This window comes from Hemitrygon akajei, unplaced genomic scaffold, assembly GCF_048418815.1.
Source record: "Hemitrygon akajei unplaced genomic scaffold, sHemAka1.3 Scf000092, whole genome shotgun sequence".
In the NCBI taxonomy this organism is placed as follows: domain Eukaryota; kingdom Metazoa; phylum Chordata; class Chondrichthyes; order Myliobatiformes; family Dasyatidae; genus Hemitrygon; species Hemitrygon akajei.
The window spans coordinates 1416483-1440020 of NW_027331978.1; the positions used below are offsets into that span (position 1 = coordinate 1416483).

Here is a 23538-nt window from a genome sequence, read left to right on the forward strand (position 1 = left end):
TTTCCATCCAAGGGGTCAGTGTGGACATGGTGGAGGATTAACAATACCTGAGGATACGAATTGGCAATACACTGGACTGGTCAAAGAACGCTGAGGCTGTCTACAAGAAAGGTCAGAGCCGTCTGTATTTCCTGAGGAGACTGAGGTCCTTTAACATCTGCCGGATGATGCTGACGCTGTTCGACGAGTCTGTGGTGGCCAGTGCTATCATGTTTGCTGTTGTGTGCTGGGGCAGCAGGCTGAGGGTAGCAGACAGCAATAGAATCAACAAACTCATTCTTTAGGCCAGTGATGTTGTGGGGGTGGAACTGGACTCTCTAACGGTGGTGTCTGAAAAGAGAATGCTGTCCAAGTTGCATGCCATCTTGAACAATGTCTCCCATCCACTCCATAAAGTACTGGTTAGGCACAGGAGTACATTCAGCCGGAGACTCATTCCACCGAGATGTAACACTGAGCGTCATAGGAAGTCATTCCTACCTGTGGCCATCAAACTTTACAACTCCTCCCTCGGAGTGTCAGAGACACTGAGCCAATAGGCGGGTCCTGGTCTATTCAGAATAACTGAGGGACTGTTCGGAATGTCTCCGGTCAGAATGCCACAGATCACAGATCGATTTCTTTAATTAAATTGCACAAAAGCGCACATTAAAACAACAGATGATGGGAGTTTCAGGTAACATTAAAATACTGGAAACTAATAAAGTCTGATAGCAATTGTAGCAAGTGGACAATCAGATTGCAGACACTGGAGATCCTGCTTTTCTATATCATTCTTTTTTTATAGTTTATTCCCTGTAACAGAAGTATTTAAAGACAGTATTGAGACAATTTTGTTCACAGTTGACTGTGAGCGCGGAATGTCGAACGATTTGGACTTGTTTTCAGCAGAGAAGCCGCTCCCGCTCTGAGGAATGTCTGCGTGTCGGAATCCGCCCTGCGGACAGGCAGCAGCTTGACACAGAAAACCGCGCTGTGAGTCTCACAGAACAGCAACCCGGCCCCTCCCCCATATGTACGAAATGATCCTCGCCTGATTGTCTGTATGAAGGTGGAAGAAAGCGACCTGAAAATAATATCCAGACGGAGACAGAACATTCTTGGATAATTGAGGTGAGACGAATTCAGCTTCTGATATTTATTTCCGATCTTTATTTCTAATCAGCACCTTATCTGTGTTTTGGATTGTAACCCTCCACTTGCGGAGGTGGTGTTATTGACGCTGCAGTTTTCGTCTGGACTATTGACATCGTCGCGATTAAAAAAAGATACAGTTCTCAGATCAGGGGTTACGATTTCAATCACACGGGCGAAAGGCTGTTTCGGCAGTAGGAGTTCCGTTTCCAAGTCTTGTCATTTCAGATGAATGCGTGTTGTTTTCTCTTTGCGAATGTGTTTATTGTGGGCGTTCCAATCTGATTTCCTCAATGTCCTGCAGAAGCAAAGACTTCAATTCTGTTCAGGGCCTCGATACGTAGTCAGCAGTGGTGGGGGACGGGGGGGGGGGGGGAGGTGGGAGGTGACCAGTTGCAGACAGAGGCGGGCGGCGCTGCGGAACAAAAACCATGATTTCACTGCGTGGGGCAGAAGGCTGGATGGGCAAAATGGCCAATTTCTGCGTGGTGTGTTCACAAGAAAATCCCTGACCACAGTTATTCTGAACCGATTTAATGAGTACAGTCCAGGGCACATATGTTACCTCTCGCAAAACCGAAAACAAACATTGCAGTAATTATATCATTCAATGCGCTGACATAGATGTTACGCAACAATGGACCCAACACCGATCCCTGCGGCACCCGACTACTCACTGGCGAGGATCAGTCCATCTTCTACCCCTTACTGACTTCTCCCGAGAAGCCGATGTCAAAGCCAGTTTAACACATCATCTCGAATGCCAGATCTCTGAAATCTCTTAACTAACCTCCCACGTGAGACTCTGCCAAATACCTTGCTAAATTGTTCAAAATTATTCTGGAATATTTTTAATTCGGTATATCAAGTGTCCTTTCTGCCAGATCATGAAGTTGTCAGACAGACAGAGTGTCAGACAGAGTGGTCAGCAGCACTGGAGGCCACAGGGGACTGTCCTGTCTCCCTTTCTCTTCACCATCTACACCTCGGACTTCAACTACAACACAGAGTCTTGCCATCTTCAGAAGTTTTCTGATGACTCTGCCAGAGTTGGATGCATCAGCAAGGGATTTGAGATGAGATGAGCTGAGGCGACGGTGGGAAACTTTGTCACTTGGTGCAAGCAGAATCATCTGCAGCTGAATGTGGAAAAGACTAAGGAGCTGGCGGTGGACCTGAGGAGGGCTAAGGCACCGGTGTCACCTGTTTCTATCCAAGGGGTCAGTGTGGATATGGTGAAGGGTTACAAATACCTGGGGATACGAATGGACAATAAACTGGACTGGTCAAAGAACACTGAGGCTGTCTACAAGAAGGGTCAGAGCCGTCTCTATTTCCTGAGGAGACTGAGGTCCTTTAACATCTGCCGGACGATGGTGAGGATGTTCTACGAGTCTGTGGTAGCCAGTGCTATCATGTTTGCTGTTGTGTGCTGGGGCAGCAGGCTGAGGGTAGCAGACAGCAACAGAATCAACAAACTCATTCGTAAGGCCAGTGATGTTGTGGGGGTGGAACTGGACTCTCTGACGGTGTTGTCTGAAAAGGGGATGCTGTCCAAGTTGCATGCCATCCTGGACAATGACTCCCATCCACTCCATAAGGTACTGGTTAGGCACAGGATACATTCAGCCGGAGACTCATTCCACCGAGATGTAACATTGAGCGTCATAGGAAGTCATTCTTACCTGTGGCCATCAAACTTTACAACTCCTTCCTCGGAGTGTCAGACACCCTGAGCCAATAGGCTGGTCCTGGACTTATTTCCACTTGGCATGATTAACTTATTATTTAATTATTTATAGTTTTATATTGCTATGTTTCTTCACTATTCTTGGTTGCTGCGACTGTAACGAAACACAATTTCCCTCGGGATCAATAAAGTATTTCTGTCTGTCTTTTTGTCTTGCCACAATCCGGTCCGCTAGCCACTCCTTTTCCCTGTGTTCCACTGGGCTCCTTGATTAGGGCACCTGATCCTTTTTCGAACCGGCAATACAGAAACTCCGGCTCACATCTACCCGCTGCGGGTGCGTCTCCGGGGTTGTGTGGCAATGCTCGTTCCGGGCCGCCAAGAATTTGGACCATCTTACAAGCCAGTGCGGCAATTCACTTTTCGGGACGCCGAGAATAGTGGACTCTAAGTTGCTTCGGTGCCCGGGGTTGCTTTGTGAATTCTGTTTTTTTCCTGGCCAGCTGATTTGCCGGCCGTTTACCGCCACTCCGAGCCACGATACGAATGGACTGTCATTGTTTAGTTTTGTCGTATCGTGTCCAGCTGAGGATTGCAGGTCGTTTGCCGCTATTTCAAATCAAGATCCGAATTGTCTGTCGTTGTTTGTTTTTGTCCTCTTGTGTCCAGCTGAGTGTTGCAGGCCGTTGTGCCGGTACTCCGAACCAAGATACGAATGGACTGTCGTTGTTTGGTTTTGTCGTCCCCCGTCCAAATCCAAGTCCAAGTCCAGGCTCCGTGTCTGTGACCACTCTTTTCCTTCTGTGGGCAAGCCAGTTCTGGATCCACAAGGCAATGTCCCCTTGGATCCATTGCCTCCTTACTTTCTCAATTAGCCTCGCATGTGGTACCTTATCAACTGCCTCACTGAAATCCATATACACTACATCTACCGCTCTACCTTCATCAATGTGTTTAGTCACATCCTCAGAAAAATCAATCAGGCTCGTAAGGCACGACTTGCCTTTCACAAAGCTATGCTGACTATTCCTAATCATATTATGCCTCTCCAAATGTTCATAACTACTGCCTCTCAAGTTCTTCACAATTAACTTACCAACCACAGAATTAAGACTCACCTGTCCATAATTTGCTGGGCTATCCCTACTCCCTTTTTGAATGAGGGAACAACATCCGCAACCTTCCAATCATACTTCTGTTATCCTGCTTTATATTATTGGCTAGTCTGCTCATATTTCATCTTTTCTGTTTTTATAGCTGTTATTAGTTGCCTTTTGTTGGATTTTAAAAGTTTTCCAATCATCCATCTTCCTACTCAGCTTGCTGCCTTATTTGCCATTTCCATGGCTTTTATGCAGTTCTTAACTTCCTTTGTCAGCCATGGTTGCCTACCCGTAGCATTTGAGAATTTGCTCCTTTGTGGGGCATAATAATCCTGTGCCTTGTGAGCTTCTCCCAGGAACCTCAGCCATCTCTGCTCTGTCGTCATCCTGTCAGTATCCTCCAATCCAGCTGGGCAAGCTCCCCTCTCATGCCTCAGTAATTCCCTTTGTTCCAGTGTGATGCTGATACATGTGAGTTATGCTTCACCCTCTCCAACTGCAGTATGAATTCGATCATATTATGCCCAGTGCCTCCTAGGGGATCCTTTACGTTAAGCTTCCTAATAAGATCTGGATTATTACTCAACACCCAGTCTAAGAGAGCCTTTCCCCGAGTGGGCTCAAGCACAAGCTGCTCTAAAGAGCCATCTCGTAGCCATTCAATAAATTCGCTCTTACCAATAGAGACACACCACAGCCTGTGACCTCCTGCCTGTCCTTTCGAAAAAAATGTATATCCTTTGATATTTATCTCCCAACTATGGGCTTCTTTCAGCCACGAATGTCTCCCAACAGGTCTAGTAAATATGCCCACGAGAATATAGGCCCCCCTCGGGTTTGGTACAGGTCCCACCCGTGCAATTGTGAAATTACCATGTACAGCAGCAGTATTTCATTGACTTTCTGGTCATTGCAAGCTGCAATGATATACTGACACTCGAGTGTATTGTTGGGCAGCCTCTGCTGAGAACAAGCCCTCTTGAAGCGACATGCCCAACGTAACATTTCTTTTAGTCCTGTGCAAATACCAACCAGTAATTTACATTTATATATGTCAGGTATCGTTAGGTATTTTCTATGAATTGAATTGTCAGATTCTTTGACCCTGTGATTAAGGAGAAGTGGGAATTGGAAGGAAGCTCTGTTCCCATTTCAACGTGTACAAAGGGAGCGGGATATACCTTGCAGGCAGGTCTGCTGGAGTTGCTGGTGTCTGTTTAAACTCGGCTGATATGAGGGATGGAAGCTGCGTGTTAGGTCAAATGATGGAGCAGTGGATATAAGTGTAGACTCGACATTCAGAGAGACTGTGTCAGGATAAGCTGTGGACAGGGCGTCATGTAGTCAGTTGGATGCTTTGAAATGTGTTCACGTCAATACAGTAAGTATGGAGAATAGCAGTAACTTAGTACAATGTTCAGTAGATAGATGATACATGTTTACACCGTATTTTATTAGTAAAAGTCGGAAACACTAAGGAAATAATCACACTGGGAGTGTTCTATCGCACCTGCCCACCCCAGTGTTCATCAGTTGACGTTTCAGACCGAATCCCTTCAACAGGATTAGTGTAATAGCAGGAAAGGTGTAATCGCTCTGGAAGTATTCTATAGACTCCCCTCCCGCTAGTGGCATTGGTACAATGAGGAGATGATAAGCTGGTAGCTTCTGGAAAGGTGAAAATATAACTTGATTGTTATAGTTGATGATTTCAATTTCCCTAGTGTTGATTCCCACCTCTTTATTAAAAATGCTTCAGAAAACTGGGCAGAATGTTATGCGAGTCCCGGAAGAATTCTTGACAGACTATGTGGATGGGCTAGCCGGATGAGATGCCGTAGTGTGTCTGGCACCAGGCAGTGAACTTGATTAGCCGCCAGACATCTATGTGGGCTTCCTTTTTGGAGGTGGAGCGCAAACTAGGGAATGAGATTTATGGTGAGAGGGGAATATTTAAAAGGTATATGATCCACCAGTTTTTCAAACTTGTACAATATGTGTATTGAGCTGTCAGAGGAATAGCAGCATCATTCAAGAAGCAGTTTAGATTGGTGCATAGAGGCTCGGGGCCCGGAGCGATTTGGGACTACCACGGGAAATTGGGAGCATCATGGTGGTCACTGTGGTCGGCATAGTCCCACTGGGCAGAAGGGACTGTATGCATGGTCTGTGACTCTCTCATTGGGATTCAACAGATATCAGTGGACAGGCATGAAGATATGGTGTGAATGTTGATGGTAATGGGGAATGTTTGCTCCCTACGGCGACTGCTGCTCCGATACAGAGGATGAAAACACTGTCAGGTTTGCAAAGTAGTCGTGCTATCTCTGACTCACCAATAAGAGACAATCTCACTCGATGACTGCTTGTTGTGCGTAATTCAGAATGTCACCAGCAGGTGGGGCTTTCGTCCAGCTGGACCAAAGTGTAAGGAGGCGGGGCCATGAGGGAGGATACAGGTAGGCGAGAAGAGGCAAAAAGTCAGTGACGGGAATGGAGCGGAATTTGTTTATCCGGAGGAGGAATTGATTTCATGCATTCATGTTGGAGGCTACCAAGGAATACAAGGTGGAATCGCAAACAAGAGAATATCTGCAGATAACACACACAAAATGCTGGTGGAACACTGCAGGCCAGTCAGCATCTATAGGGGGAAGCACTGTCGACGTTTCGGGCCGAGACCCTTCGTCAGGACTGTGTCTGCTGTGTTCCACCAGCATTTTGTGTGTGTTGTTTAAATTTCCAACATCTGCAGATTTCCTCGTGTTTGCTCTTTAAAATCTGCAGATGTTGGAAATTGCTCTTTAAATTGCTCTTTAAAATGCTGGAGGAACCCAGACAGGCCAGACGGCATCTACGGAAAAGAGTAAACAGTCGGCGTTCCGAGACCTAGAGTCATGTTGAAGGAGCTTGTGTTATGAGATGGTGGTGGACTTTAGGAGACATAGGCCTCATATGGAGCCAGTGATCATTAATGGAGAATGTGTGGAGCAGGTTAAGACCTACAAGTATCTGGGAGTACAGTTAGACGAGAAGCTAGACTGGACTGCCAACACAGATGCCTTGTGCAGGAAGGCACAGAGTCGACTGTACTTCCTTAGAAGGTTGGTGTCATTCAATGTCTGTAGTGAGATGCTGAAGATGTTCTATAGGTCAGTTGTGAAGAGCGCCCTCTTCTTTGTGGTGGCGTGTTGGGGAGGCAGCATTAAGAAGAGGGACGCCTCACGTCTTAATAAGCTGGTAAGGAAGGCGGGCTCTGTCGTGGGCAAAGTACTGGAGAGTATAACATCGGTAGCTGAGCGAAGGGCGCTGAGTAGGCTACGGTCAATTATGGAAAACCCTGAACATCCTCTACATAGCACCTTCCAGAGACAGAGAAGCAGTTTCAGCGACAGGTTGCTATCGATGCAATGCTCCTCAGACAGGATGAAGAGGTCAATACTCCTCAATGCCATTAGGCTTTACAATTCAACCGCCAGGAGTAAGATATGATAAAGTGCCGGGGTTGATTGTATTTAATGTATCTAAGTAAACTACTTAAGAACTTTTTAAAAGCTATTATTAATGCTTTTTGAGAGAGTGATTTAGATGCATATCATATTTTTACTGAGTAATTTATGTAATTAGTTTTGCTAAAACAAGTGTATGGGACATTGGAAAAAATGTTGAATTTCCCCATGGGGATGAATAAAGTATCTATCTATCTATCTATCTATCTATCTATGTTGGAGTAATCATCAGATCAGTAAACAATGACCATTGGTTTAATGGCCGTCAATCACAGGAATGGCCATGTTTTTCGGTGCCTTTGACTTGGACCTTGTTCCTAACTGGAGCAGTCGCTGTGTCAGAGCTTCACAGCCTCTTTCCGTTGAGGGCCAGGAGAGGAAGAGGGGCACATCTGTGGCATTCTGCTCACCCCATTCCCCTTCCTGCCACCGTGAGTTACTATCATCACTCTCTCCTGCAAGACTCCTGTCATTCCCGCCACGCCAGCCATCCGGATTTCTTGTCTCTCTCCATTGTCGACCTCAGTTCAAACCACCCCTCCCTCTGCGATTCAGTTCCCCAACCCCCTCCACTGGTGAGATCTCTTTTTCTCAATCCTCTCCCTCCTGTGGGGATCTCTCTTCCCCGTCAACCCCTCCTGCGCAATCCCTGTTGTCCATCATTCTCCTGTATGAATTGTCCCACTAACTCCTTTGGATTATTTCCCACCCATACTCCACCTTCTATAGGACTTTCTTGCGTCCATCCCCCTAGTCCCCTCTGAGCCTCTCATGTCAGAAATATTTCCCTCCGTCGGCGAGTCAGTTTACCGAGCACACTGGAGCTGGGGTGTGAGGGGCATTGACAGACTGACACTTCCGGAAGGTTTGATGCTTCGTGAATTTTACTTTATTTTATTGTAAAGATAAGGAAGAACAGGATCTACGGACCCAGCAATTTCTTGCCATCCAATTACACCAATATGACCAATTAACCCACGGAACCGTACACCTACGGGAAGTGGGAGGAAACTGGAGCACCTGGAGAAAACACACACAGTCACGGGCAGAATGGACAAACAGACAGTCTCGGGAATGGAACCCGGTCGTTGGTGCTTTGATAGCGGAATGCTCACTGCTACACTACAGTGCAGATCCTAAATTACCCAATGGCAGAGAAACTCCTCCGGACCCAGGGTTTGAATCGCTTTGTTTATGTTTGTTTCGACTTGGCTGGAATGACGAGATTGATTCAGAGTGGAACCCGAGTCTGCGGCTCTGAGGAACCCGGAGTGTAAAATAAAGAAACTGCGGTAAGTACCAGACTGTGGGAGATTGTGTTTACAGTCACTGGCTGTCTGACACTGAACATTAATGTGATCAGTAATTGTGTTACTGATGAACACTGGGGATTTGTACCGCTTTTGAGCAGCGTCCAATCTGAATCCGCAGTGTCCGCTGAATCCGAAGACGTCGCCCAATCAGGTTCGCCGACTGAGTACGTAAAGCATCGGCGCGCGGCAGGGAAGCTGGGAATTGTACAGAATAGTCGGTTTGCCCCTGAACTTGGTGGGGCGGGGGGATTAAATCCCCAGCATGGAATAAATCCTTGGTCGCTGATTCACAACAGTCCACGGGTTGATCACACAAAGATCCGAAGTAAATATCAGAAGTTGTATTATTCACTCCTAAATTCCCCAAATATGTTCTTGAAACTGCCCTGCCCACAACACCAAACGCTCCCTCTCGCCAGTCTGGGAAGAGGCCGGGTTACTGATTGATTCGGAAGGTTTGGGTTGTTGTTCTGAGAGACTCGGGGCTCAGGTCTGTGTGACAGCAGCGGCCTGTCCGCCCACATTCCTCAGGACAGGGAGCGGCCTTTCTGCTGAAATCAGATCCTACCGGTTCGACGATTCACTCTCACTCATGTGTGAACAACGCCACTTTAATATTGTATTTAACCATTTCTGCTGCAGGGAAGAGTGATAGGATCTTTAACGTGATTCAAAGAGAACTACCTGGGGTCCTCAACTCGCAACTTCACCAGTCACTCTACCCCGTTCGCAGCGAGTTTCCAGCATTTTATTTTTACTCCAGACTCGCGTCATCTGCATTATTTAAAAATATTTTTAAATATAAAAAAAACAAATTTTAGAAAAAAAGAATTGTAAGGAAAGATCGAGTAGGTTCGAACTTTATTCCTTTGAACGAAGAGGATCGAGAGGAGATATAACAGAGGTATAGACAATTATGAGGCAGATTGAGGGGATAAACACAATCACTCGTTTTCCACTGAGGTTGGGTGGAGCTACAGCCAAAGGTCATGGGTGAAGGGTTGAAAATGAAAAGTTTAAGGGGATCATGAGGGGAAACATCTTCACTCAGAAGGTCCTGAGAGTGCGAACGTGCTGCTGGCTACACATGTTACAAGCAAGTTCGATTTCAACCATTAAGAAACAGTTTGGATGGGAGGGGTGTGGAGGGCTTTGGCCCCGGTACAGCTCGAAGGGATTGGCAGTTTAAATGGCTCAGCCGAAAGGCCTGTTTCTGTGTTGTACTTTTCTATGTCACCTTGATCTCTGGTTCATAACAGAGACAACGGGTTGGTTAAACAAAAATCAGAAATCATCTTCATAAGTTTAATTTCTCACAGCTTAATTCCCCAAGAATATTCTAACAAGGAGGATATGCTCTGAGGACCTTTCAAGCTGTCCCTTCTCTCTGCCCCACCCGCTTATCTTTCGTAACCATGGTAACACACAAAATGCTGGAGGAACCCAGCAGAACCGGTAGCATCTGTGGAACGGAGAAATAAGTCGAGCTTTCAGGCCAAGACCCTTCAGTGGAGTTGGAAAGGAAGGGTAAAGAGGGCAGACCATGGATGCGGGTTGTTGTTCTGGGAAACTCGGAGCTCAGGGTCTGTGTGGAAGCATCGGCTGGACCCCACATTCCTCGGAACAGGGAACGGCCTTTCTGCTGAAATCTAATCCGACCGGTTCGACAATTCACTGTCATTCAGGTGTGAAATAACTCACTTTTATAATGTATTTGACCATTTCTGCTGCGGGGAAGACCGATAGAAACATTAATGTGTTTTTAAGAAATTTGCCTGGGGTCTCGAACCCGCAGCATTACCCGTTACAATGCTGCGAGTGTTTGCTGCGAGTTACCAGAATTTTATGTTCCCCTCGGACTCGCATCATCTGCAATTATTCTACAAGTCTTTTCAGGATTCCTTCAAAGAATCAGTCCGTGGCATTCCTAACCGCTTCATTAACTTGGCAATCTTCCCAGTTACCGCTGCCAGTAATTTTTAAATGTTTCCTGTAACCACGAGGGTGAGGGGGGAGGGAGAGGCTGATAGAAAGGAGGAGAGGGCGGGTTGAAGGGGTGAGCAGGCGGAGGAGGGGCAGGATGAGTATGTGGAAGTTGCAGGGGGGAAGATAAAGTTAGGTCGGGAGCAGGAAGAGTGGAAGAGTGTTAAAGAGATGGGGGGCATGGAGAGGGCGAGAGAGAGGGGAAGACAGAGAAAGAGGGGTCAGTGAAACAGCTGGAGGGAAAGGGGGAGAAAGGAGGGGACAAATGGAGGGCGGAGCAAGGGAAAGTTTGAGAGAAAGGGTGTGAGGCATAGGGATTGGGTATGTGAGAGGGGGAGACAGCGTGGCTGGGAGAGATGAGAAAGAGTTGGAGAGAGGGTGAGTTACGGGTAAGGAGGGGGGATAGGAGAGGAGAAAGAAAGGTGGGAAAAGGGGGAGAAGGGAGGGAGTGGAGGGAGAGCGTTCAGCAAAATGGGGAAGACGATGATGGAGAAGGGTGCGAGGAGGGTTGGGTGAGAGACAGGAAGGAGTGTGCAGGACGAGACGAGTGGGAGGTGTGAGAGAGAAGTGCAGTGAGCAAGAAGGGTGAGTGACCGGGAAGCATAGAGGAGAGGAATGAGTGAGGTGGGCGGCAAGGAGAGAGGGGTGTGGAGGGGTGCTTATTGCATCTCGTGATCACAATGCCACCAGATTCAAAGGAATTATGGAAAGGGGTATCTGCATGGGCTGAGATTAAAATTTAGAAAGGACAATTTTGATGGTAGCGGAATTGACCTGGCCACTGTGGAATAGGACAGGCTGTTGTCTGGAAAAGGCGTTCTAATAAGTGGGAGAAAGTAACAATCTACATGAGGGTGTTACCACGAAATTTGATGAAGACAATGCAGTGGATATAGTCTTCATGGTCTTTAGAAGGGAATTGCCAAGGTCTCGCTTGGGAGGATAGTCAAGACGGTTCAGTCACTCGGCATTCAATAGGCTGGATAAGACATTGTCTTGGTGGGAGAAACCGGAAAGTAGCTGTAGATGGTTACCTCTCTGACTGGAGGCCTGTGACTAATGAAAAGCTGCAGAGATCAGCGCCGGCTCGGTTGTTCTTTGTCATCGAAAGCAACAATGTACATGATAGTGTAGTTAACTGGATAAGCAAATTTGCAGATAACGCCAAGATTAGGGGTGTAGTGGATAACGAGGAAGGTTATCATGACTCTCAGCTGGAATTGGGCCGGCTGCAAAAATGGGCGAAAACCGTCAAAGGCAATTTAACGCGGACAAGTGCGAGGTGTTACACTCCGGTAGGAACAGCCGGGGTAGGACTGAAGCAGTGGACGATAGGGTACTGAGGAGTGTGGAAGAACGAAGGGATCTGGGGTTACGATTCCATAATTCATTGAAAGTAGCGTGACAGTTAGATAGGGTCGTAAAGAAAACATTTTCATACATTCGCCTTTATAAATCTATGCATTGAGTTCAGGAGATGGGGTGTTATGTTGAATTTGTATAAGACTTTGGAGTACAGTGTGAAGAATTGGTCACCGACCTGCAGTAAAGATGTGAATAAGGTTATCGGAGTGCTGAAAAATTGTACAAGGACGTTGCCGGGTCTGGATGAACTGAGTCACAAGGACAGATTGAACAGGTTGGAAATTGAGAGGAGATTTGATCGAGGTATACAAAATTATGAGGTATATAGGTAGGGTAAGTGCAAGCAAGGTTTTTCCACTGAGGATGAGCGGGATTGCAACCAGAGGTCATGGGTGATTGGTGAAAGATGAAGAGTTTAAGAGGAACATGAGCGGAAACTTCTTCGCTCAGAGGGTCGTGGAATGAGCGGCCAGCAAGAGTAGTGCATGAGAACACGGTCTCACTGTTTAACTGATCGTTTGGATGGTAGGGGTTTGGTGGACTGTGGCCCCAGCGCAGGTCGGTGGGATTAATCATTTGGACGGCAGGGGTATGGTGGGCTGCGGCCCCAGCGCAGGTCGGTGGGATTAATCATTTGGATGGTAGGGGTATGGTGGGCTGTGGCCCCGGCGCGGGTCGGTGGGATTAATCATTTGGATGGTAGGTGTATGGTGGTCTGTGGCCCCAGCGCAGGCCGATGAGATTAGGCAGTTTAAATTCCTCGGCCAAAGTGCTGTTCCTGTGCTGGACTTTTCTATGACTCTTTGACTCCTTGATCTCCGATCCATAATACAGACAACAAGCTGATTAAATGATGGCTCAAAATAAATAACAGAAGTTGAATTATTCACACCTAATTCCAAGAATATTCCAACAGTGTAGTTATGTTTGAAGTCGTTTCACACTGCCTTGCTCACTACCCCACACGCTCCCTCTCGCCGATCTTTCCTACCCATGGAAACACACAAGATGCTGGAGGAACTCAGCAGGTCCGGCAGCATCTATGGAACTGAATAATAAATGGACGTTTCAGGCCGAGACACCTCAGTGGTATTCGAAAGGAATGAGGAAGAGGCCAGATCATTGATTTGGGCGATGCGGGTTGTTGTTCTGTTTGACTCTGAGCTCAGGGTCTGTGTGCCAGCAGCTTCCTGTCCGGGCGCATTCCTCAGAACCGGGAGCGGCCTTTCTGCTGAAATCAAATCTAATCGGTTTGACAATTCGCTCTCCTTCGGGTGTGAACAAATTCACTTTAATATTGTATTTAACCATTTCAGCTGCAGGGTAGAGTGATAGAATCTTTAACATGCCTAAAAGAAAATTTCCTAAGGTCTCGAACCCGTAACGTTACCAATTACAGTTGCTGCCCTGTTTGCTGCGAGTTTCCAGTATCTTGTGTTTACCTCAGACTCGTATCGTCTGCAGTTGGGTTAAAAATAATCTTCAAAGATCTTTTACATAAATCAGTCCATGGCATTCCCAGTCGCGACTTTCCTTAATATGAAGAACATTTCCCCGGAACTGCAATCTGGAGCGTTCCCAGTTACAGATTCCTCGAATCTTTCAAATGCTGTTGAGGTGAGGGTGAGGGGCAGGAGCAGAGTGAGGGATGAACAGGATCAACAGGAAGCTGAAGATGAAGGTGAGTGTAAGGGGAGGCAGCTCAGAGACAGAAACACAGAGGGGGGAGTGTTACAGAGAAAAGGGGAGGGAGAGCGAGATAGAGCTGGAGAGGGGGAGAGATAGAGGGAGAGAAATAGAGTGGGACGGTTGGTGAGTGGTTGAGTGAGAAGGGTAGAGAGGTTTGGAGTTTGAATGAAATGGGGGAGAGGAGGAGACAGAGGGGAGGGAGTAAGGGGATGTGTGAGCACAAGGGAGAGTGTGATGGTAGGAATGGAGCCGGAGTGACATTGTGTGAGTTAGGGACAGGAGCTGAGGATTGTGGGGTGAGAGAGGGTAAGGGAGGATTAGTGAGTACGTGGGGGTGTGGTGGGATGGGTGACGGACAGGGCAGAGGGCATGAAGGGCTGAGTGATAGGGGAGGCGAGGAGAGAGGGATGAGTAAAATGGGTGACAAGGGCCTACGGTGTGGACTATGCAGTGAGGATGAAGAGTGACAGATGGGCGGCGAGGAAAAATGGGTGAGTGTAAATGCCTTCAATGAGAGAGGGGTGAGGGAGGGGTTTGAGGCAGGAATGAAGGTGTGTGGTGCAGAAAACAGGGTGAGTACGAGCGGCTGGTGAGAAAGCAGGTGTGAGGGTGAATGGTGGTGAGTTGGGAGGGAAGAGGGAGAGGATTAGAGAAGAGACCAGAGTGAAACAGACGTGGATGAGTGAGGGAGACACTAAGTCTGGTCAGAATCATTAGACAAGCTATTTATTCATTCACAGAGGCAAGGGTGTTAGCCATGGTCTATCACAAGTCACTGAACAAATCCACAGTGAGGTTACAGTTCGCTGTCTCGCGATTCCACACGGGGAGTTCTGCCGCACACTGATCCCCGTCTCCAACCCAGAGCGGGTGTTTTACCATGCACGGCTCCCAATCTCTGTAACCCACATAGGGAGTATTACCGGTCACGAGTCCCAGTCTCTGTATCTCATCAAACACCATTATAAATCAGCATATCCCATACCGGGAGTTTTACTGTGCATGATCCCCATGACTATATCCAATACTGGGCGTTTAGCTCTGCACCGTTCCCGGTCTCCGTGTCGATCTCTTAACCTGTCAAGCCCCATTGACCTGCTGCCCATCCCCTACCATCCATGTACTTATCCAAGTTTCTCAAAGAGATGTTGTTAGGACCGCAGACAAAGCCAGGAATGGCAGGTTAACCATGATGCGACTAATGTTCTGAGCTGAGTATATTTCAATGTACCAAGTATTAAAGGAAAGGCAGATGTGCTCAGGCATGGATCAACACGTGGAATTATCACATTCGCAACCATTCGAGAGGCTTGGTTGCAGGTGCGGCAGAACTGACTGCTCTGTTTTAAAAGCGACAGTGTATGTGGAATTAAATGGCGGAGGGGTAGCATTAGTACTCCTGGAAAATGTCCCGGCAGTGCTCAGTCAGGAAAAACTGGAGAACTTGTCTAGTGAGGCTTTATGGGCAGAACTGAGGAATAAGAAATATATGACCACATTAACGGGGCTATATTACAGGCAACCCAACAGTCTATGAGATTTGAGAGGTTGCACACTGCTGCAAGAAACATAATTTGTGTTGGTAGGTGATTTTAACTTTTCACATATGGACTGGGATTTTCATACTGTAAAATGACTCGATGAAATAGGGTGTCAAATATGTTTAGGGAACTTTCCTTCATCTCTACATTGAATTCAAAATGAGAGACTGAGTGATACTTGATCTCCTGTAACGGAATGAGTTAGGGCATAGATAGATAGATAGATAGATAGATAGATAGATAGATAGATAGATAGATAGATAGATAGATAGATAGATAGATAGATAGATAGTTAGATAGATAGATAGATAGATAGATAGATAGATAGATAGATAGATAGATAGATAGATAGATAGATAGATAGATAGATAGATAGATAGATACTTTATTCATCCCCATGGGGAAATTCAACTTTTTTTCCAATGTCCTATACACTTGTTGTAGCAAAACTAATTACATACAATACTTAACTCAGTAAAAAAATATGATATGCATCTAAATCACTATCTCAAAAAGCATTAATAATAGCTTTTAAAAAGTTCTTAAGTCCTGGCGGTTGAATTGTAAAGCCTAATGGCATTGGGGAGTATTGACCTCTTCATCCTGTCTGAGGAGCATTGCATCGATAGTAACCTGTCGCTGAAACTGCTTCTCTGTCTCTGGATGGTGCTATGTAGAGGATGTTCAGAGTTTTCCATAATTGACCGTAGTCTACTCAGCGCCCTTCGCTCAGCTACCAATGTTAAACTCTCCAGTACTTTGCCCACGACAGAGCCCGCCTTCCTTACCAGCTTATTAAGACGTGACAGTCTTTTATATATGGGAGCTCTTTTGAAAGTCATTTGGAATAAAGGGAAATATGATCAAGGTTAGCTCTGCTCCGTGAGTGGGTTGATATTGCAAATTGGATGGTATCAGAAATTATCTAGCAAATGTGGAATGGGACAGGCTGTTTTCTGGCAAAGGTGTTCTAATGAGCGGTAGACCTTCAAAAGTGAAATTGTGAGAGTATAAAGTTTGTATGTGTCTGTCAGAATAAAAGGCAAGGATAATTGTTTTAGGAAACCTTGTTCTGTGAGAGATGTTGAGGCTCAGATTAAGAGATAAAAGGAGCTTCACTGTAGGTATAGGCAGGTAGGGAGAAATGATGTATTTATGGAGTTTACGAAATGCAAGAAAACACTTTAGAGATCAGGAGTGCTAAAGGAATGCATGAGGTGAAGGCCACCACTGACGGAATGGCAAAGGATAACACTGGTCCTCTGGAAAATCAGAACTGTAATCCATATCTGAAGCTAAAAAAAGATTGAGGTGAGCTTACGTGGAAGTTTGCATCTGTATTAACTCAGCAGATGGACGTAGTATCTGCAGAACTGAGGCAAACCAGTAGTGAGGTCATGGAACCTATACGGATTAGAGAGAAGGAGGTGTTTCCTGGCTTCTATCAGGTTAGGGAGGGTAAATCCCTAAGGTCTGACAAGATCTTCCCTCAGATCGTGAGTGATGCAAGTGCAGAACTTGCAGGGGCCCGAGAAGAGATCTTTACATCGTCCATAGCGACAGGTAAGATGGTGTAGGATTGGAAGATAGCGAATGTTGTTCCCCTGTATCAGAAAACCTCAGAAAATAAACCAGAGAATTACAGGCCGGGGATCCTGATATCAGGAGTAGTGAGAATGTTATTGAAAGCTATTCTAAGGGACCGGAAATATGACTAGTTGGATAGACATTGACAGATTCAGGATGGTCAGCATGGTGTTGTGCGTCGTAGGTCGTGTCTCAGCAATCTTATAAAAGACAAGACAGTGGACGTTGTCTTCATGAACTTTAGCAAGGCACTCGCCAAGGTTCCACACGGGAGCTTAGTCAAAAAGTTTCAGTTGCTCAACATTAAAAAAAGCCAGTAAATTGAACTACACACTGGTTTGGTGGGAGAAGCTGCGATGTGGTAGTAGATGGTCACCTCTCTGACTGGAGGCCTGTGAACAATGGAGTGCTACAGGGATCAGTGCTGGCTCGGTTGTACTTTGTCAACAATCTGGATGATAATGTGGTTGACTGGATAAGCAGAGTTACAGATAACGCCAAGATTTGGGGTGCAGGGAACAGCGGGAGAATCTTTAACATGATTTAAAGAAAATCACCGATGGTTTCGAACCCGCAACATGACCAGTTACAGTCTCTGCCCTGTTTGTCGCGAGTTTCCAGCATTTTATGTTTATCTCAGAGTCGTATCATCTGCAGTTGGGTTAAAATATTCTTCAAGGATCTTTTAAAAAAATCAGTCCCTGAGATTCCTAACTGCGACATATCTTAAGATAAAGATCTTTACTCTAGGGTCTGGAAACTGCAACGTTCCCAGTTCTAGTTTCCAAGAACCTTTCAAATGTTGGTGAGGGTGCGGGGCAGGGGGAGAGTGAGGGGTGAACAGTGTGATGGGAAATCTGATGAAGGCGTGTGTGAGTGGAGGTAGAGGGGGAGAGAGTATGAGAGACGGAAGGAGAAAGAGAAAGAGAGAGTGGCTTAGGGCGATGGCTAGAGAGAGAAGAGAGAGAAAGCTAGAGAGAGTGGGAGAGATGGGTAGCAGGTATGTGAGGCTGTAGAGATTGGGGAGAAAAGGGGAGAGTGTGGGTAGAGAGGGGATGGCGTTATGTAAAGTGACTGCCTGTGGGTGCGTGTGCAATAAGAGTAGAGAGGGAGTGATTGTCCATAATTTAGGGAGAGTGGTAGAGAGAGGGGGAGGGAAGGGGGTGAAGGCTGTATAGTCAGAGAGGAGGGTGACGAGGGGGCGAGGTGGGATGGCTGAGCGAGAGGGGCAGCGCGCAAGGATGTCTGCCAGCGGAGATGAGAGGAGAGAGGGACGAGTGAGATGTGAGTCGAGGTAAGAGACGTTGTGGACATCCAGTGAGGAGGGAGGAGTTATTCAGGGAGAATGGGCTGGTGAGTGGGAATGGCGTAAATGAGAGAGGGGTGAAGATGGCAGGTTTGAGGCCGAAGTAGTGAAGGTGCACGAGGAGGTGGTAAAAAAGGAGGGATTAGAATGATGGGTGGCGAGTAGAGTGCGAAGGGTTGGGAGGGGACAGTGCGAGGGATGCCGAAGAGAGCAGGGTGAAGGAGAGCCGTGGTACGGAGGCATAGATGAGTGAAGAGATACGCTGTGTCCGCTCAGAAGTATCAGATTAACTACTTATTCATCAGCAGTACCAAGGATATTAGTCATGGCTGATCACAATTCACTGAACAAATCCACGGTACACCATTTCCTGTCTCCCTCTCTCACACCGGGAGTTTCACTCTACACCGTTCCTATTGACTTGCCCTCCATCCTCCCATCCATGTACTTATCTAAATTTCTCAAACAGATTTTGTTAAGACCTCAGACAAAGTCAGGAATCAAAAGATTAATCATGCTGTGATTAATGATCTGAGTTGCATTTATTACAATGTAGGAAGTCTTGAAGGAAAGGCAGATGACCTATTGTAGCCATTAGACTTGGTTCAGGAGGAAGGACTGGCAGCTCAATATTTAGGGGTTCCATTATTTTAAATGCAACAGAGTGGTAGGAGGTGATGAAAGGGAGCTTGTGGCGTTACTAATCAGGTAAAATGCTACATCATTTCTCAGTCAACACAGACCGGAGAACACTGCCACATAGAACATGGAAGAGTACAGCACAGGGACAGTCCACGTGGCCGAAAATGATGTGCGAATCAGCTAAAAGGAAAATCACAACAGCCAAACACTGATCCCTCCCACGTACACCATGTCCATATCCCTCCGTCTTCTTACATCTTAAAAACCTCTAATACCTTTGTCTCTGTACCAGATAGCACACTCCAGGCATTAACAACTCTCTGTATAGAGAACCTTAACCCTCACAACCCCCTTTAATTTACCTTCTCTCACCTTCAATTCATGCCCTGTGGTATTAGACATTTCCACCCTGGGAATCAGATACTCCGTCCACTCTAACCTTGTCTCTCATAATCTTGTAAACCTCTGTCAGATCTCCCCTCAGCCTGCAGCACTACAGAAAAAAAACCAAAGTGTATCCAGTCTCTCGTGAGAGCATATGCCTTCTGAACCAGGCAGCAACCCGGTAAACCTCTTCTGCTCCCCATCCAAAGCCTCAGCATCTTCCCTATAGTGCAAAGACCAGAACTGTATGCAATACTCCAGATGTGACCTAACTAGAGTTGTACAAATTTGCAACATAACCTCCTGACTTTTGAACTCAACGGCTTGACTAATAAAAGCAGGCATTTCATAAACCAACTTAACTACCTATCGACCCGTGTAGCCACTTTCAAGGAACTATGAGATTGGATCCAAGATCGCTCTGCTCTGCCACACTGTTAATGATCTTGCCCTTAACAGTGTATTGTCTCCTTGCATTTGCCCTACCGAAGTGCAACACCTCGAATTTATCTGGATTAAACTCTGGGTTAAGCCAGTACTGAATTCAAACAACCAATGCGATGCGGAACTCATGTATCCTTATCTTCTGGATTAGCCCCCATGAGTGACTTTGTCAAATGTCTTACTAATATACATGTAGACAACATAGAGTACCCTACCTTCATTAATCACTCTTGTCGTCTTGTCAAAATATCTCAAGCACGTTGGTAGGGCACAATTTGCTCCGCACAAAGCCATGCTGGTTCTCCCAAATTAGGCAAATACTCATATATCCCGTCGCGAATAATTTGCTTCAGCTCTTTCACTCCAACCTACGTGAGACTCACTGGTCTGTAGGTCCCAGGATTTATCCTTGTTCCTTCTATAAAGAGAGGTGCTTTATTAGCCACTTGCCAGTCTTCCGGAACCGTGTCTGTGGCTAGAGGTGACAGAAATACAGTATACTAGTCAACCACGCAGAAATCTAATTTCTTGTCTTTGTCAATAACCTGGTGTAAATTCCATTAGGCTCTTCCTCCTCGCCTTCCACACGCCCTAACGTATTTGTACACTCTGCACTGATTTCCTGGTGCTCAATATACTTTTCCTTGTTAAATACTGAAGAAATGTGCTCATTACGTACTTCACTCTCTGCATCCACGAAAATGTTGCCCCCTATATCCCTGAGTCGTCCAACCCTCTCCCTCGTTATCCTCCTGCTCCTGATGTATGTATAGAATGCCTTAGGATTCTATACATGCCTACCTTAACCCAACTTGCCAATGACTTTTCATCGTCCCTCTTGGATTTCCTAATTCCCTTTATCAGTTCTTTTCTGACATCTTTATAGTCCTCGTGTGCTTTGTTTGATGCTAACTTCTGAAACTTTACATGCGTTTCCATTTCCTTCTTGACTAAATTCATCATCTCTCTGTACATCTGACGTACTCGTGTCTTTCCATCACCATCCATCCTTCTAATCCGAAAATTCCTTTCCTGTACTCTGTCGAATTGATCTTTTATCCCCCTGCACATATTTAATATGGACTTCCCAGAGAAAAGATATTCCCAATTGACGCTTCTTAGTTCCTGCCTAATACCCTTGTAATTTGCTCTACTCCAATTTAAAGCTTTCCTTCTGGAACTATACCTCTCCGTATCCATTCCTATCCTGAAAGTAAGGAGTTGTGATCAGCCTTCCCTAACTGTTCACCCACCTGGCCAGACTCATTATCTAACACCATGTCCAATATGGCCCCTCCTCTCGTTGGACTCTCCACATATTAAATTAAGAAACCATCCTGTATACACTTAACAAATTCTGTCCCATCTAAACCCTTATATTAAGTAGGACCCCATTTATATTAGGGACGTTGAAACCCATTATGACAGCAACCCAATTATTTTTACAAATGTCCTTAATCTGATTGCATATATATGCCTCAGTGTTCCGGTGTCTATTGGGGGGATGGGGGGGGGGATGCAGTACAACGCCATCAGTGTGATTACACCCTCCCTCTTCCGGAATTTTTCCGAAATGGACCCAGTCTGACCTTTCCATTGTATCTCCCCTGAGTGCAGCTGTGCAACTCCCCCTTCCCCCCACTTTCACCGCTCCTCTATCTTTTCGAAAACTTCGCAAACTTGATACATTAATAATTCATTCCTGTCCCTCTCTCAACCAAGTTTCAGTCATGGCTACATGACTCGTGGTGCATACTGGAATCGATGACATAGTCAAAAATGGGAAAGAGATTCTACACAGTGAGGGTATAGAGTTGGAAAGAGGCTGATGAGAGGGATCTCCAAGATTGTAATTTCTGGATTAATGCCTGCGCCACGGCTACTGCAGGTAGAAATGGGTGATGCCGGGATGAATGTGTGGTTGAGGAGGTGGTGCAGGACACAGTGTTTCAAGTTCATTGATCATTGGAACATTTTCTTGGGAAGGGATAACCAGTACAAGAGGGACGGGCTGCACCTGAGTTGATGGGGAATTAATATATTGGATGCCGAGTTAAAAGCGTGCAATGACTGGCGTGATTCGAACTTCGGACAATTCGTAGTTTCATGTTTTAGATTCATCGTAGTTTCAGGTTCTGGTCAATGCTCTAAGTTAATCATCTTTACCCATATTACTCCTAGTATTAAAACATACACACTCAAACTGTCCGATCAATCATAATTGTTATATCGATTTTGCTTTTCAGCTCGTTCCCTTACATCCCTTCTAGTCCGACCAGGAGCGTCACTTCCCAGCCCCATATGCAAAACTAGTGTAAACTCTCCCAAGCAGCATCAGGAAACCTCCGTCCAATATCTTCATCCCCCGTCAATTCAGGAGCAGCCCGACCCACTCGTACTGGTTATCCCTTCCCAAGAAAAGGTTACAATGACCAATGAACTTGAAACCCCGTGTCCTGCACCATCTCCTGAACCACTCATTCATCCGTGCGTTACCCCATTCCTATCTGCAGTAGCCCCGGCACAGGGATTAATCCGGAAATTACAACCTTAGAGATTCTTCTCATCAGCCTCTTTCCAACTCTATATCCTCACTGTGTGGGATCTCTTCCCGATTTCTGACTATGTCATCGATTCCAATATGCACCACGAGCTCTGGCTGTCACCCCACCTCCATCTTCAGAACACCCTGCCGGTGTTCTGATACATCATGGGCCCTAGCAGTCAGGAGGTAACACACAATCTCGTTCGTTGTTCCTTTTCACATCTTGTGGCACTCGGGGCATTTCTTGCCGTTTCCTTAGAACCTGATTTACAACGCCGAGTTAAAAGCGTGCAGTGACCAGCCTGATTCGAACTTCGGACAATTTGCCTCAAAGTCCGATGGTGATACCACCGGCTCTCTTTTTGGCAGGTCACAGAATATTCTTTCTGGCCCCTAAGTATCAAATGTAATGAGGCTTTATGGCTGGAACTGAGGAATATAAAATGTATGGACGTTAATGGGTCTACGTTACAGACCATCCAACAGTCCACGGGTTTAGTGAAACAGATTTGCAGAGAGATTGCATTATTTCAAGAAACATAATTCGTTAGAGTAGGAGATCTTAACTATCCACAAAGGACTGGGACTCACATACGGTAAAATAAATGGATGAGATAGAGTTTACCAAAGGTGTTCAGGAATGTTTCCTTAATTAGTGTGTGGAAGCTCCAAAGAGAGAGCGTGTGATCCTTGATCTCTTATTAGGGAATGAAACAGGACACGTGACAGAGGCTTATAAAGGGGAACTATATAAACGTCTTTAGCTTGAAAGAAAATATAGAAAAGGATACTTTGGTTCTTGAGCTGAGATTTTAAATTGGAGAAAGGACAATTTGATGGCATCAGAAAGTGTGGATTGGAACAGCCTGTTTCCTGGCGAAAGTGGATCGTGTCAGTGGGAGAACGTCAACGGTGAAGCTTTGAGAGTTCAATGCTTGTATATGCCTGTCAGAACCAAAATTAAATGCTTCGGCTTTGGGGAATCTTGGTTTTGAAGAGATATTGAGCCCTGGTAAAAAGTAAAATTGAGGTGTGTGGCATGTAGAAGCAGGCAGGAATAAATGAGGTACTTACGGAGTATAATAAATTCAAGGGAACACATAATAAAGAAACCAGGACGGTTGCTCTAGCAGACAAGATGATGGAGATTCTATGCGACTCTACAGATATTTTAAGGAGAAAGGGATTGCAAGGGACAAATGTACCCTCTGGATTTTCAGTATGGCAGTTATGGCGTGGAGACAAAAAGATTAGGGAGATCTTAAAAGGAGTTCTTACATCTGTATTTACTTGGGAAATGGAT

The 23538-nt window shown here is 45.9% G+C and overlaps 1 protein-coding gene across 1 annotated transcript in view; it reads left to right on the plus strand.

Moving 5' to 3' along the window:
* Positions 1-1028: 1028 nt before the first annotated feature.
* LOC140722881 (uncharacterized) overlaps positions 1029-23538 on the plus strand; it is a 38536-nt gene continuing 16026 nt past the window's right edge. Inside the window, exon 1 of the mRNA XM_073037516.1 lies at positions 1029-1113. The gene's annotated coding sequence lies outside the window, so the exon portion shown is untranslated. The remainder of the gene's footprint in view (positions 1114-23538) is intronic.